The sequence below is a fragment of the Carassius carassius genome, unplaced genomic scaffold (assembly GCF_963082965.1).
Source record: "Carassius carassius unplaced genomic scaffold, fCarCar2.1 SCAFFOLD_96, whole genome shotgun sequence".
Lineage (NCBI taxonomy): Eukaryota > Metazoa > Chordata > Actinopteri > Cypriniformes > Cyprinidae > Carassius > Carassius carassius.
In genome coordinates, this window is record NW_026775102.1 from 67,501 (window position 1) to 75,598 (window position 8,098).

Consider the following 8,098-nt stretch of genomic DNA (forward strand, 5'->3'; position numbering starts at 1 on the left):
GTTAGGAAGGCAGAAATGAGTAAGATTCAATCACAGACCATGACCATGAAGGAAAGAGAGGTTGTCTCAGTGAAATCACACAAGGCATCTGGTCCGGACGGCCTGAAGGGGAGAGTCTTGAAAGAGTGTGCAGAACAACTGTGTGGACAAAGAGGTTTCAAATCTTTCTGGAAAATGTCTTTGTACCATTGGCCTGGAAGCATTCTATTGTTATCCCGGTACCCAAAATACCTCATGCTAAATTGTTAAATGACTTTCGCCCAAATGCTTTTACATCATGCTCTGCAAATGTTTGGAATGCATAGTGTGTTAGGAATTGTCTTCCCAGATTGAGAGGTTTATCAATCCCCTGCAGTTTATCTATCAGACTGATCGGAGCACTGTGGATGCCTCGCTTACTCTTTTGAATAAGGTTCAACCTCATTTAGATAAGTCAAATATGTGTGTTAGATTACTTTTTGATGGATTTCTCGTCTGCTTTTAATACTGTACAACCTAACCTTCTTTTAAAGCGTCTTCACAATTTAGCGTAAGTAGTTGGTTGATCTTATGGATCAAGGAATTTTTTAAAAACCGACCCCAGTCTATTTGTGTCAGTAATGTCATGTCCGACTGCTTGGTTTTAAATACTGGGGTACCACAGGGGTGTGTATTATCTCCAGTATTATTCTCTGAATACATCAATGAACTGCAGTGTGATGATGATAATCTCTCCATCATGAAGTATGCTGATGATATGACACTGGTTTCCTGTCAGAAAGAAATTAATGGCACTTCATATTTTGAGTATATCAATCTTATATAGTATATACATCTTAATATTGGAAAGAAAAAAGAGCTATGGTTGATGAGTCAAACAAGAATAGTAGATACAAGCCCATATAAACCAGTTATTATAAAAGGAAAAAAATGTAGAGCAGGTCTCACATTTTAAATATTTAGGAACAATTATTGACAACAAACTCCACTTTGAAAGTAATGTAGAGTCTGTTTATAAGACAGTACCTTGGTCTTCTGAGGAGCTTCAATGTTAGCACACAGACTCTAACTATGGTATACAGGTCAATGATTTAGAGCATTCTTACATATAATATTGTCTCACGGTACAGTAATATAACAGTTAAGCAGAAGAACAAACTACCACAAATAATGAATCAGTCAAATACGATTACTGGCTATAAACAACATTTACTTCTGGTCTTATTTGATTGTTTTATGGGAAAAACAGCAACTGAGATTTTTAAAGATCATACTCACTGTAAGGATGAAAGAACCTGAGAGACTTTGATCTCCTGAGAAACAGACAATACAAACATACACGAGCATCTTCGAGACACTCCACAGAGTGGAGGAGCAGGAGACCTCCTTCCCTTCTGTCCATTTGTTTCATTTTAAATCCCTTCACCTATTCTTCCTTCTACTCAATCTGCTCAAAATGATTACATGAAAATGTCAATGCAAGTGAACTAACACTCATGTCTAGTATCGTTGGAAATGTCTCAGTGCAACTGGTACAATGGTCTCAATCTAACAAAGGTAGATTAGAAGATAATACAGATCCGAAGAGTCAGGAGATATCTTGATTACTGTGATGGGAGTGTCCTTTCCCAGGGTCTTCCATGTGAATTACCCTCTATTCTCTTTGGGTCGTAAAACCACCCAGGCTTGGGACCTGAGTTAATGCAAATTCCAATGGTTAGTTCCTGTCTCCATCTCGGGGGATGTTTGTCTTGGTCTGAGGTATTTAAACGATTACAGCGAGAGGATCAGGGCGATTCTGTAGCCAGAAATCCCGTAGTGTGTTGTGTGTCTCTTCACTTCATACTATGTATTTTCTAAGGTCAGGTATGCATATTTTACTTTCAGATTCATCTTTGAGAATTTGATGTTTTGTATTGATATGATTTGATGTGTTTCAATTGGATATGTAATTGGCAGAACACATATTTACCTGACTGATAATAAATTGTTACATTTGATTTTATTCAGTTTTTACTCTGTAAATATTGACTCTAGTAGATTACGTTGAATCCTTGTTAGCGATATGAGCATCCGGATGAACAAGTTATAAAATAAAGAGTTTTAACTAGAATAACCAAATGTCAGAATAATAATAACTAGAAACTGGCATACAACCAATTTGCATTCCAACCTAAATTCAAGGTCATAATAAAATGGAGTCAGATTTGAGTTTAACTTAAATTGAATAACTCTACGCGCTGGAAGACCGAACACGTGGGAAACCTTCATCCAGCACCGGATACCTTCCTTGGGCCGAGTGCCTGGACCTTACACTCATCCTCTCCATCAGGCTTGAATATCCTCTGGCCAGAAGAAATGCTTTTAAAAAATAATTTGTCCCAATGGCAGTTGTTATTTTAAATTGGATTATTGTTTGAAGGAAATGCAAAGAGTGATTGGTAATACAGTGTTTAATGGATTTGATGTGTGTGTGTGTGTGTGTGTTTATGTTTGGGGTTGAGTCAGTTGCCTAAAATTGTGTTATTTTATTTGCTGTTAATGTCTGAGGTGTTTATTAACTATTAATGTGGATGTGTCACCAGTGTCAAAGACAAATTTCTGCTCTGTGACAAGCAGAATGGATAATAAAGTTAACAACAACAACACAATTATTGTCTTAATTATTTTTTTCATGGATCTGTGTGTGAATGAATGTTAGCTACTAAAATAAAACTTTATATAAAGCAATAATAATTCATAGTAGGATGTTAAAGAATACTGATTATTTATTCATATTTTGTTTGGTTGGTTGTCTCTCTCTCTACTTGTCTCTCTCTCTGTCAGCTCAGTTCGACAGTTATGTTAATGTATTGCCAAAGCATAGTATTTACATTGAATCTAGAACAGATATATATACAGAGCTGGTGTCAGGATATTCACAGGAGACGGAGGTAAGTGTGAGTGTGGGAGATTAAAACTATCATTTTGCATTATTGACACACAGTTCTCCTAATGAATGTTGTTCAGTTGCTTTGACGCAATGTATTTTGTTTAAAGCGCTATATAAATAAAGGTGACTTGACTTCAAGTCATTGGGAATCCACCTGCATCCGTTCAGGCTGTGATTTGGGGATTTTCTCAGGTATGTTTTGGCTAGGAACAGTATCTGGTGCGTGCGCTTCCTGATAACAGGATTGGGATCTCAAATGGACTCGGAGGGCTTGTTGCATGAATTTCTCTATCCCCAGATTGTCATCCTATATTGCGAGTTGCAGTCGGAGCGCTGGATTTAGTCCTCTACGGTAAACCGTCAGAAGGGCTTTCTCATTCCATCCACTCGCTGCGGCCAGAGTCCGAAATTCAAGGGAGTATTCAGAAACATTTTTACCTGGTCGCAGGTGTTATAATTGATTGCTGACCGAAGAGTCTCCCACAGTGAATCCAAACACTTCCTTAAAGTGGCCGTAAAGTGAAATTCTGTTGAGCTTCGGCCCATCTCAATGCCGGCCTGGATGATTGCTGGATAATAAACGAGATTTTAGATCTCTCTGTAGGGTATTGGGCTGCGTGTTGCTCAAGTGCGAGTGAACATTGTAATAAAAACCCATTGCAATCTTGCTCCTGGCCAGAGAAGGGTGCTGGTCGCGAGACTGAGTTTGCGATGTACAACAGTGTGGGAATGGTGTTTGCAGAAGCACTGTCCTCGGGCTGTGCTGAATTTATTTCGGTTTCGGTCGAGCCTTCTGTCAGGATATTCACAGGAGATGGAGGTATGTGAATTCAAAGCACAGTATTTACAATTCAAGTGCACGGTGAATACTTGGGGTTTTCAGGTGCGGGCTGTGTGCATTTCACAGGGTACGGGGCTGAAGACAGGTGAGTACCTCCGTTGCAGGAATGTCAATGCCACACACTCACAGATTGTTCATACTCTTTTCCTTCTCTCACAGACACAGAAGCTATCGAGTCGACTTGGGGAAAACACAGGAGACTAGAGGGATCGTTTGATCTCAGGTAGCAGGAGAATGCTCAGGAGTCTTGGGGGTAGCAGAACGATGAAACAGGTTAGTGTTTCAAAGGTGCGTATACTTAACATCTTGTCGCTCTCGATGCATCAGAGGATCGGGAGACAACAGCGTATGGTCTGTTCCTGTCAGAGGCGGACGGTGATCTGGTGTTGAGGTGAGTGTTTTATGGTGTCTTGATGAGATCGTTAATGCTGAGCAGGTGTAGGTGATTAAAACTCAGGGGAGCGTGAGCGTTGTGGATTGGCTGAGACCGGGTTTGCCTGGTCCCTGACAGCTGGGTAGTAACGGATTACATGTAATCTGGATCACGTAATCAGATTCCAAAACTCAAGTACTTTTAATTAGAGTAAACTACTTTTAAAATACTCATAATCAGACTACAGTTACTTTTTTATTAATTACATGATTGCATATATTTAAACAATGCTAATACATTGTTCACAATTATTCATTCTCCTTAATTTCCTTTTTTAACGGTTATATTGTTTCCTAATAATCCTGCTGCTTATACGTTTGTGATTCTTCTTTTTTTTTCGGCGGAGAGGGGTAGGGGTCAGAATCAGAAGAAATCAGCAACAAGATCATGGAGGGGAATTCAGCCTTTAATCACTGGATGCACAGACATCATTTCATTTTTAAAGAAAGACACAGGAAAATGCCACGGTTCAGTGTAAACTCTGCTTACCACAGATTAATTTGCTGTCCACATAAATCTTTGATCTAGCAAAATTATGGCTGGGAATTTCATATTTTAATATATTTTTTGTAATGTTGATTTTTCTTTATTAGGTGCATTTACATGTACACTTTTTGCTTCCATCGGAATGAATTCATTTTGATTGACGAATCCGAACAAAGTGTTTACATGAACGCGGCATAAAGTGATCGGGTTCATGTACATGTCACAGGCTTCTGATCGGATTTACGGTGTAAAAGTGCCTCTTCCCACATCCAAAACTAGTCTAGTCATCTGTCGATGAGAGTCTTAAACGAGGACTGGTGGGACGTGGTCCTGCTCCACTTCACATACACTGAGTGAAAGGGGAGATTTATAATGACAGGACACTTTATTCTCCAGGAAGAACACCTCGTTCCGCGCGTCATACATAATTACGCTATTTCTATGTCACTGCGCATGCGCAGTACTTTCCAGTTTCTGTTCTCAATCCGATCAAGTGTTTACATGTCCCCTCGCTCGGATTACAAAAGGAATAAACCACCCCTTACAATCCGATCGAAATGTTAGTCGGATCTGGCCAATTCAATCAGATTGACGCATTTACATGTGACTTTTTTATTCTGATTGTGCTTCTAGTCCTATTACGATCGGATTAGTAATGTCCATGTAAACGCAGCTATTGTTACTACCTTATGCACTTCAAGGCCACGTGCACACGGAGATGCGTTTGGCAGTATACGCATTGTATCGTATAGGTGTTTCGTTGCACTTTGGTGTCGCTGTTGGACAGTGTTTTCTCTACTTCCTGTTGGCCTTCTGTAGCAAATTGTAGCCCCGTGTAGCTGTTTTTATTGTATTTTTTCTCTAGAATCTTTATCTTACTATCACTCTCTGTTTTTTAAAGTGGTAAAATATAACTTAATTCACACCATATTTCTGATATTATCGATCAATCTTATCAGATTAACTTTGATCGTTCACTTTTATTTTATATCCGTGAGTGCAGTACACCTGCAAAGCGTTAGCACTCGTTAGCTTGTCATTAGCGTTTTCATTCGAACCTATCGCTGTTTTCTTTTCTCCTCTCCCTCGCTCCAGTTTTTCACAAGTTCATCAAACAACCGCAGTAAGAATATTTCATCAAGCACGGTGAGTAATGGCTTCTCCTATCATTGTTTCTTGCACCTCTTGCCACATGTACAGTTTATCTATCTCTGTCGCTGATGAGGGATTCACATGTGATAAATGCAGGGGAATAGTTAGGCTGACAGAGAAGATTTCAGAATTAGAGACACGCATCCAAACTTTAATTGAGGACAGTAAGAATGTTAGGGCCCTAGATACGGCTTTGGATGCGTCTAGCTCAGGGATTCCTGTACATTGTTCGGTTCCGGCAACAGAGCCCCTGCAGCAGGGCAACTGGGTGACGGTGAGGCAGCGTAGTCGTGGGTCAAAACACCGCTCTTCTGTTCCGATCAAAACATTAAACAGGTTCTCCCCACTCAGTGATGCACCCACTGAGAAACCTGATGAAAGTGCTCTAGTTATTGGTGATTCTATTGTACGGAACGTGAATATAGAGACACCAGCCACCATAGTCAAATGTTTACCGGGAGCCAGAGCGCCTGACATCTTGGCAAATTTAAAAGTGCTGGCTAATGCTAAACGTAAATACAGTAAGATTGTTATTAATGCCGGCACTAATGATGTTCGACTTCGCCAGTCGGAGATCACTAAAAATAACATTAAAGAGGTGTGTGAACTTGCAAGCACGATGTCAGACACTGTAATATGCTCTGGTCCCCTCCCTGCTTACCGTGGTGATGAGATGCATAGCAGATTGTCATCACTCAATGGCTGGATGTCTAAGTGGTGCCCACAGAATAACATAGGTTTCATAGACAATTGGACGAGCTTTTGGGGCAGACCTGACCTGTTTAAAAGAGATGGTCTTCATCCCTCCTGGGGTGGCGCCACTCTTCTCTCTAGAAATATGGCAAATAGTCTTAGTGTTTATACTTGACTAACTGGGGCCCAGGTCAGGAAGCAGACAGACTGGCTAAACCGACCGTCTGCTAGCTGCCTCCCGTCACAAAGGTCAGTTAATTCTCAGCACATAGAGACTCTTTCACCTAGATATCACACTATAGAGACTATGTCTGTTCCCCGAACTAGAAAAAACAAAAAACGTCCAAACCAAGTTAAGATTAACAATTTAATTGAGGTTCAACAAATAAAAAACAGAAGCAATATGGATAAACAAATGATAAAGCTTGGCTTATTGAATATCAGATACCTTTCTACGAAAACACTTTTTGTAAATAATATGATCACTGATCATAATATAGATGTGCTCTGTTTGACAGAAACCTGGCTAAAACCTGATGACTACATTATTTTAAATGAGTCCACCCCCCAAGATTACTGTTATAAACATGAGCCACGTCTAAAAGGCAAAGGTGGAGGTGTTGCTTCAATTTATAACAACGTTTTCAGGATTTCTCAGAGGGCAGGCTACAAGTATAACTCGTTTGAAGTAATGGTACTTCATATAACATTATCCAAAGAAACAAATGTTAATGATAAATCCCCTGTTATGTTTGTACTGGCTACTGTATACAGGCCACCAGGGCACCATACAGACTTTATTAAAGAGTTTGGTGATTTTACATCCGAGTTAGTTCTGGCTGCAGATAAAGTTTTAATAGTTGGTGATTTTAATATCCATGTTGATAATGAAACGATGCATTGGGATCAGCATTTATAGACATTCTGAACTCTATTGGTGTTAGACAACACGTTTCAGGACCTACTCATTGTCGAAATCATACTCTAGATTTAATACTGTCACATGGAATTGATGTTGATGGTGTTGAAATTATTCAGCCAAGTGATGATATCTCAGATCATTATTTAGTTCTTTGCAAAATTCATATAGCCAAAATTGTAAATTCTACTTCTTGTTACAAGTATGGAAGAACCATCACTTCTACCACAAAAGACTGCTTTTAAGGTATCTTCCTGATGTATCCAAATTCCTTAGCATATCCAAAACCTCAGAACAACTTGATGATGTAACAGAAACTATGGACTCTCTCTTTTCTAGCACTTTAAATAAAGTTGCTCCTTTACGCTTAAGGAAGGTTAAGGAAAACAGTTTGACACCATGGTATAATGAGCATACTCGCACCCTAAAGAGAGCAGCCCGAAAAATGGAGCACAGCTGGAGGAAAACAAAACTAGAGGTATTTCGTATTGCTTGGCGGGAAAGTAACATATCCTACAGAAAAGCATTAAAAACCGCTAGATCCGATTACTTTTCTTCTCTTTTAGAAGAAAACAAACATAACCCCAGGTATTTATTCAATACAGTTTAATTTCGTTTATTCAAAACGAAAAATAAAGCCTCAACAAGTGTTGACATTTCCCA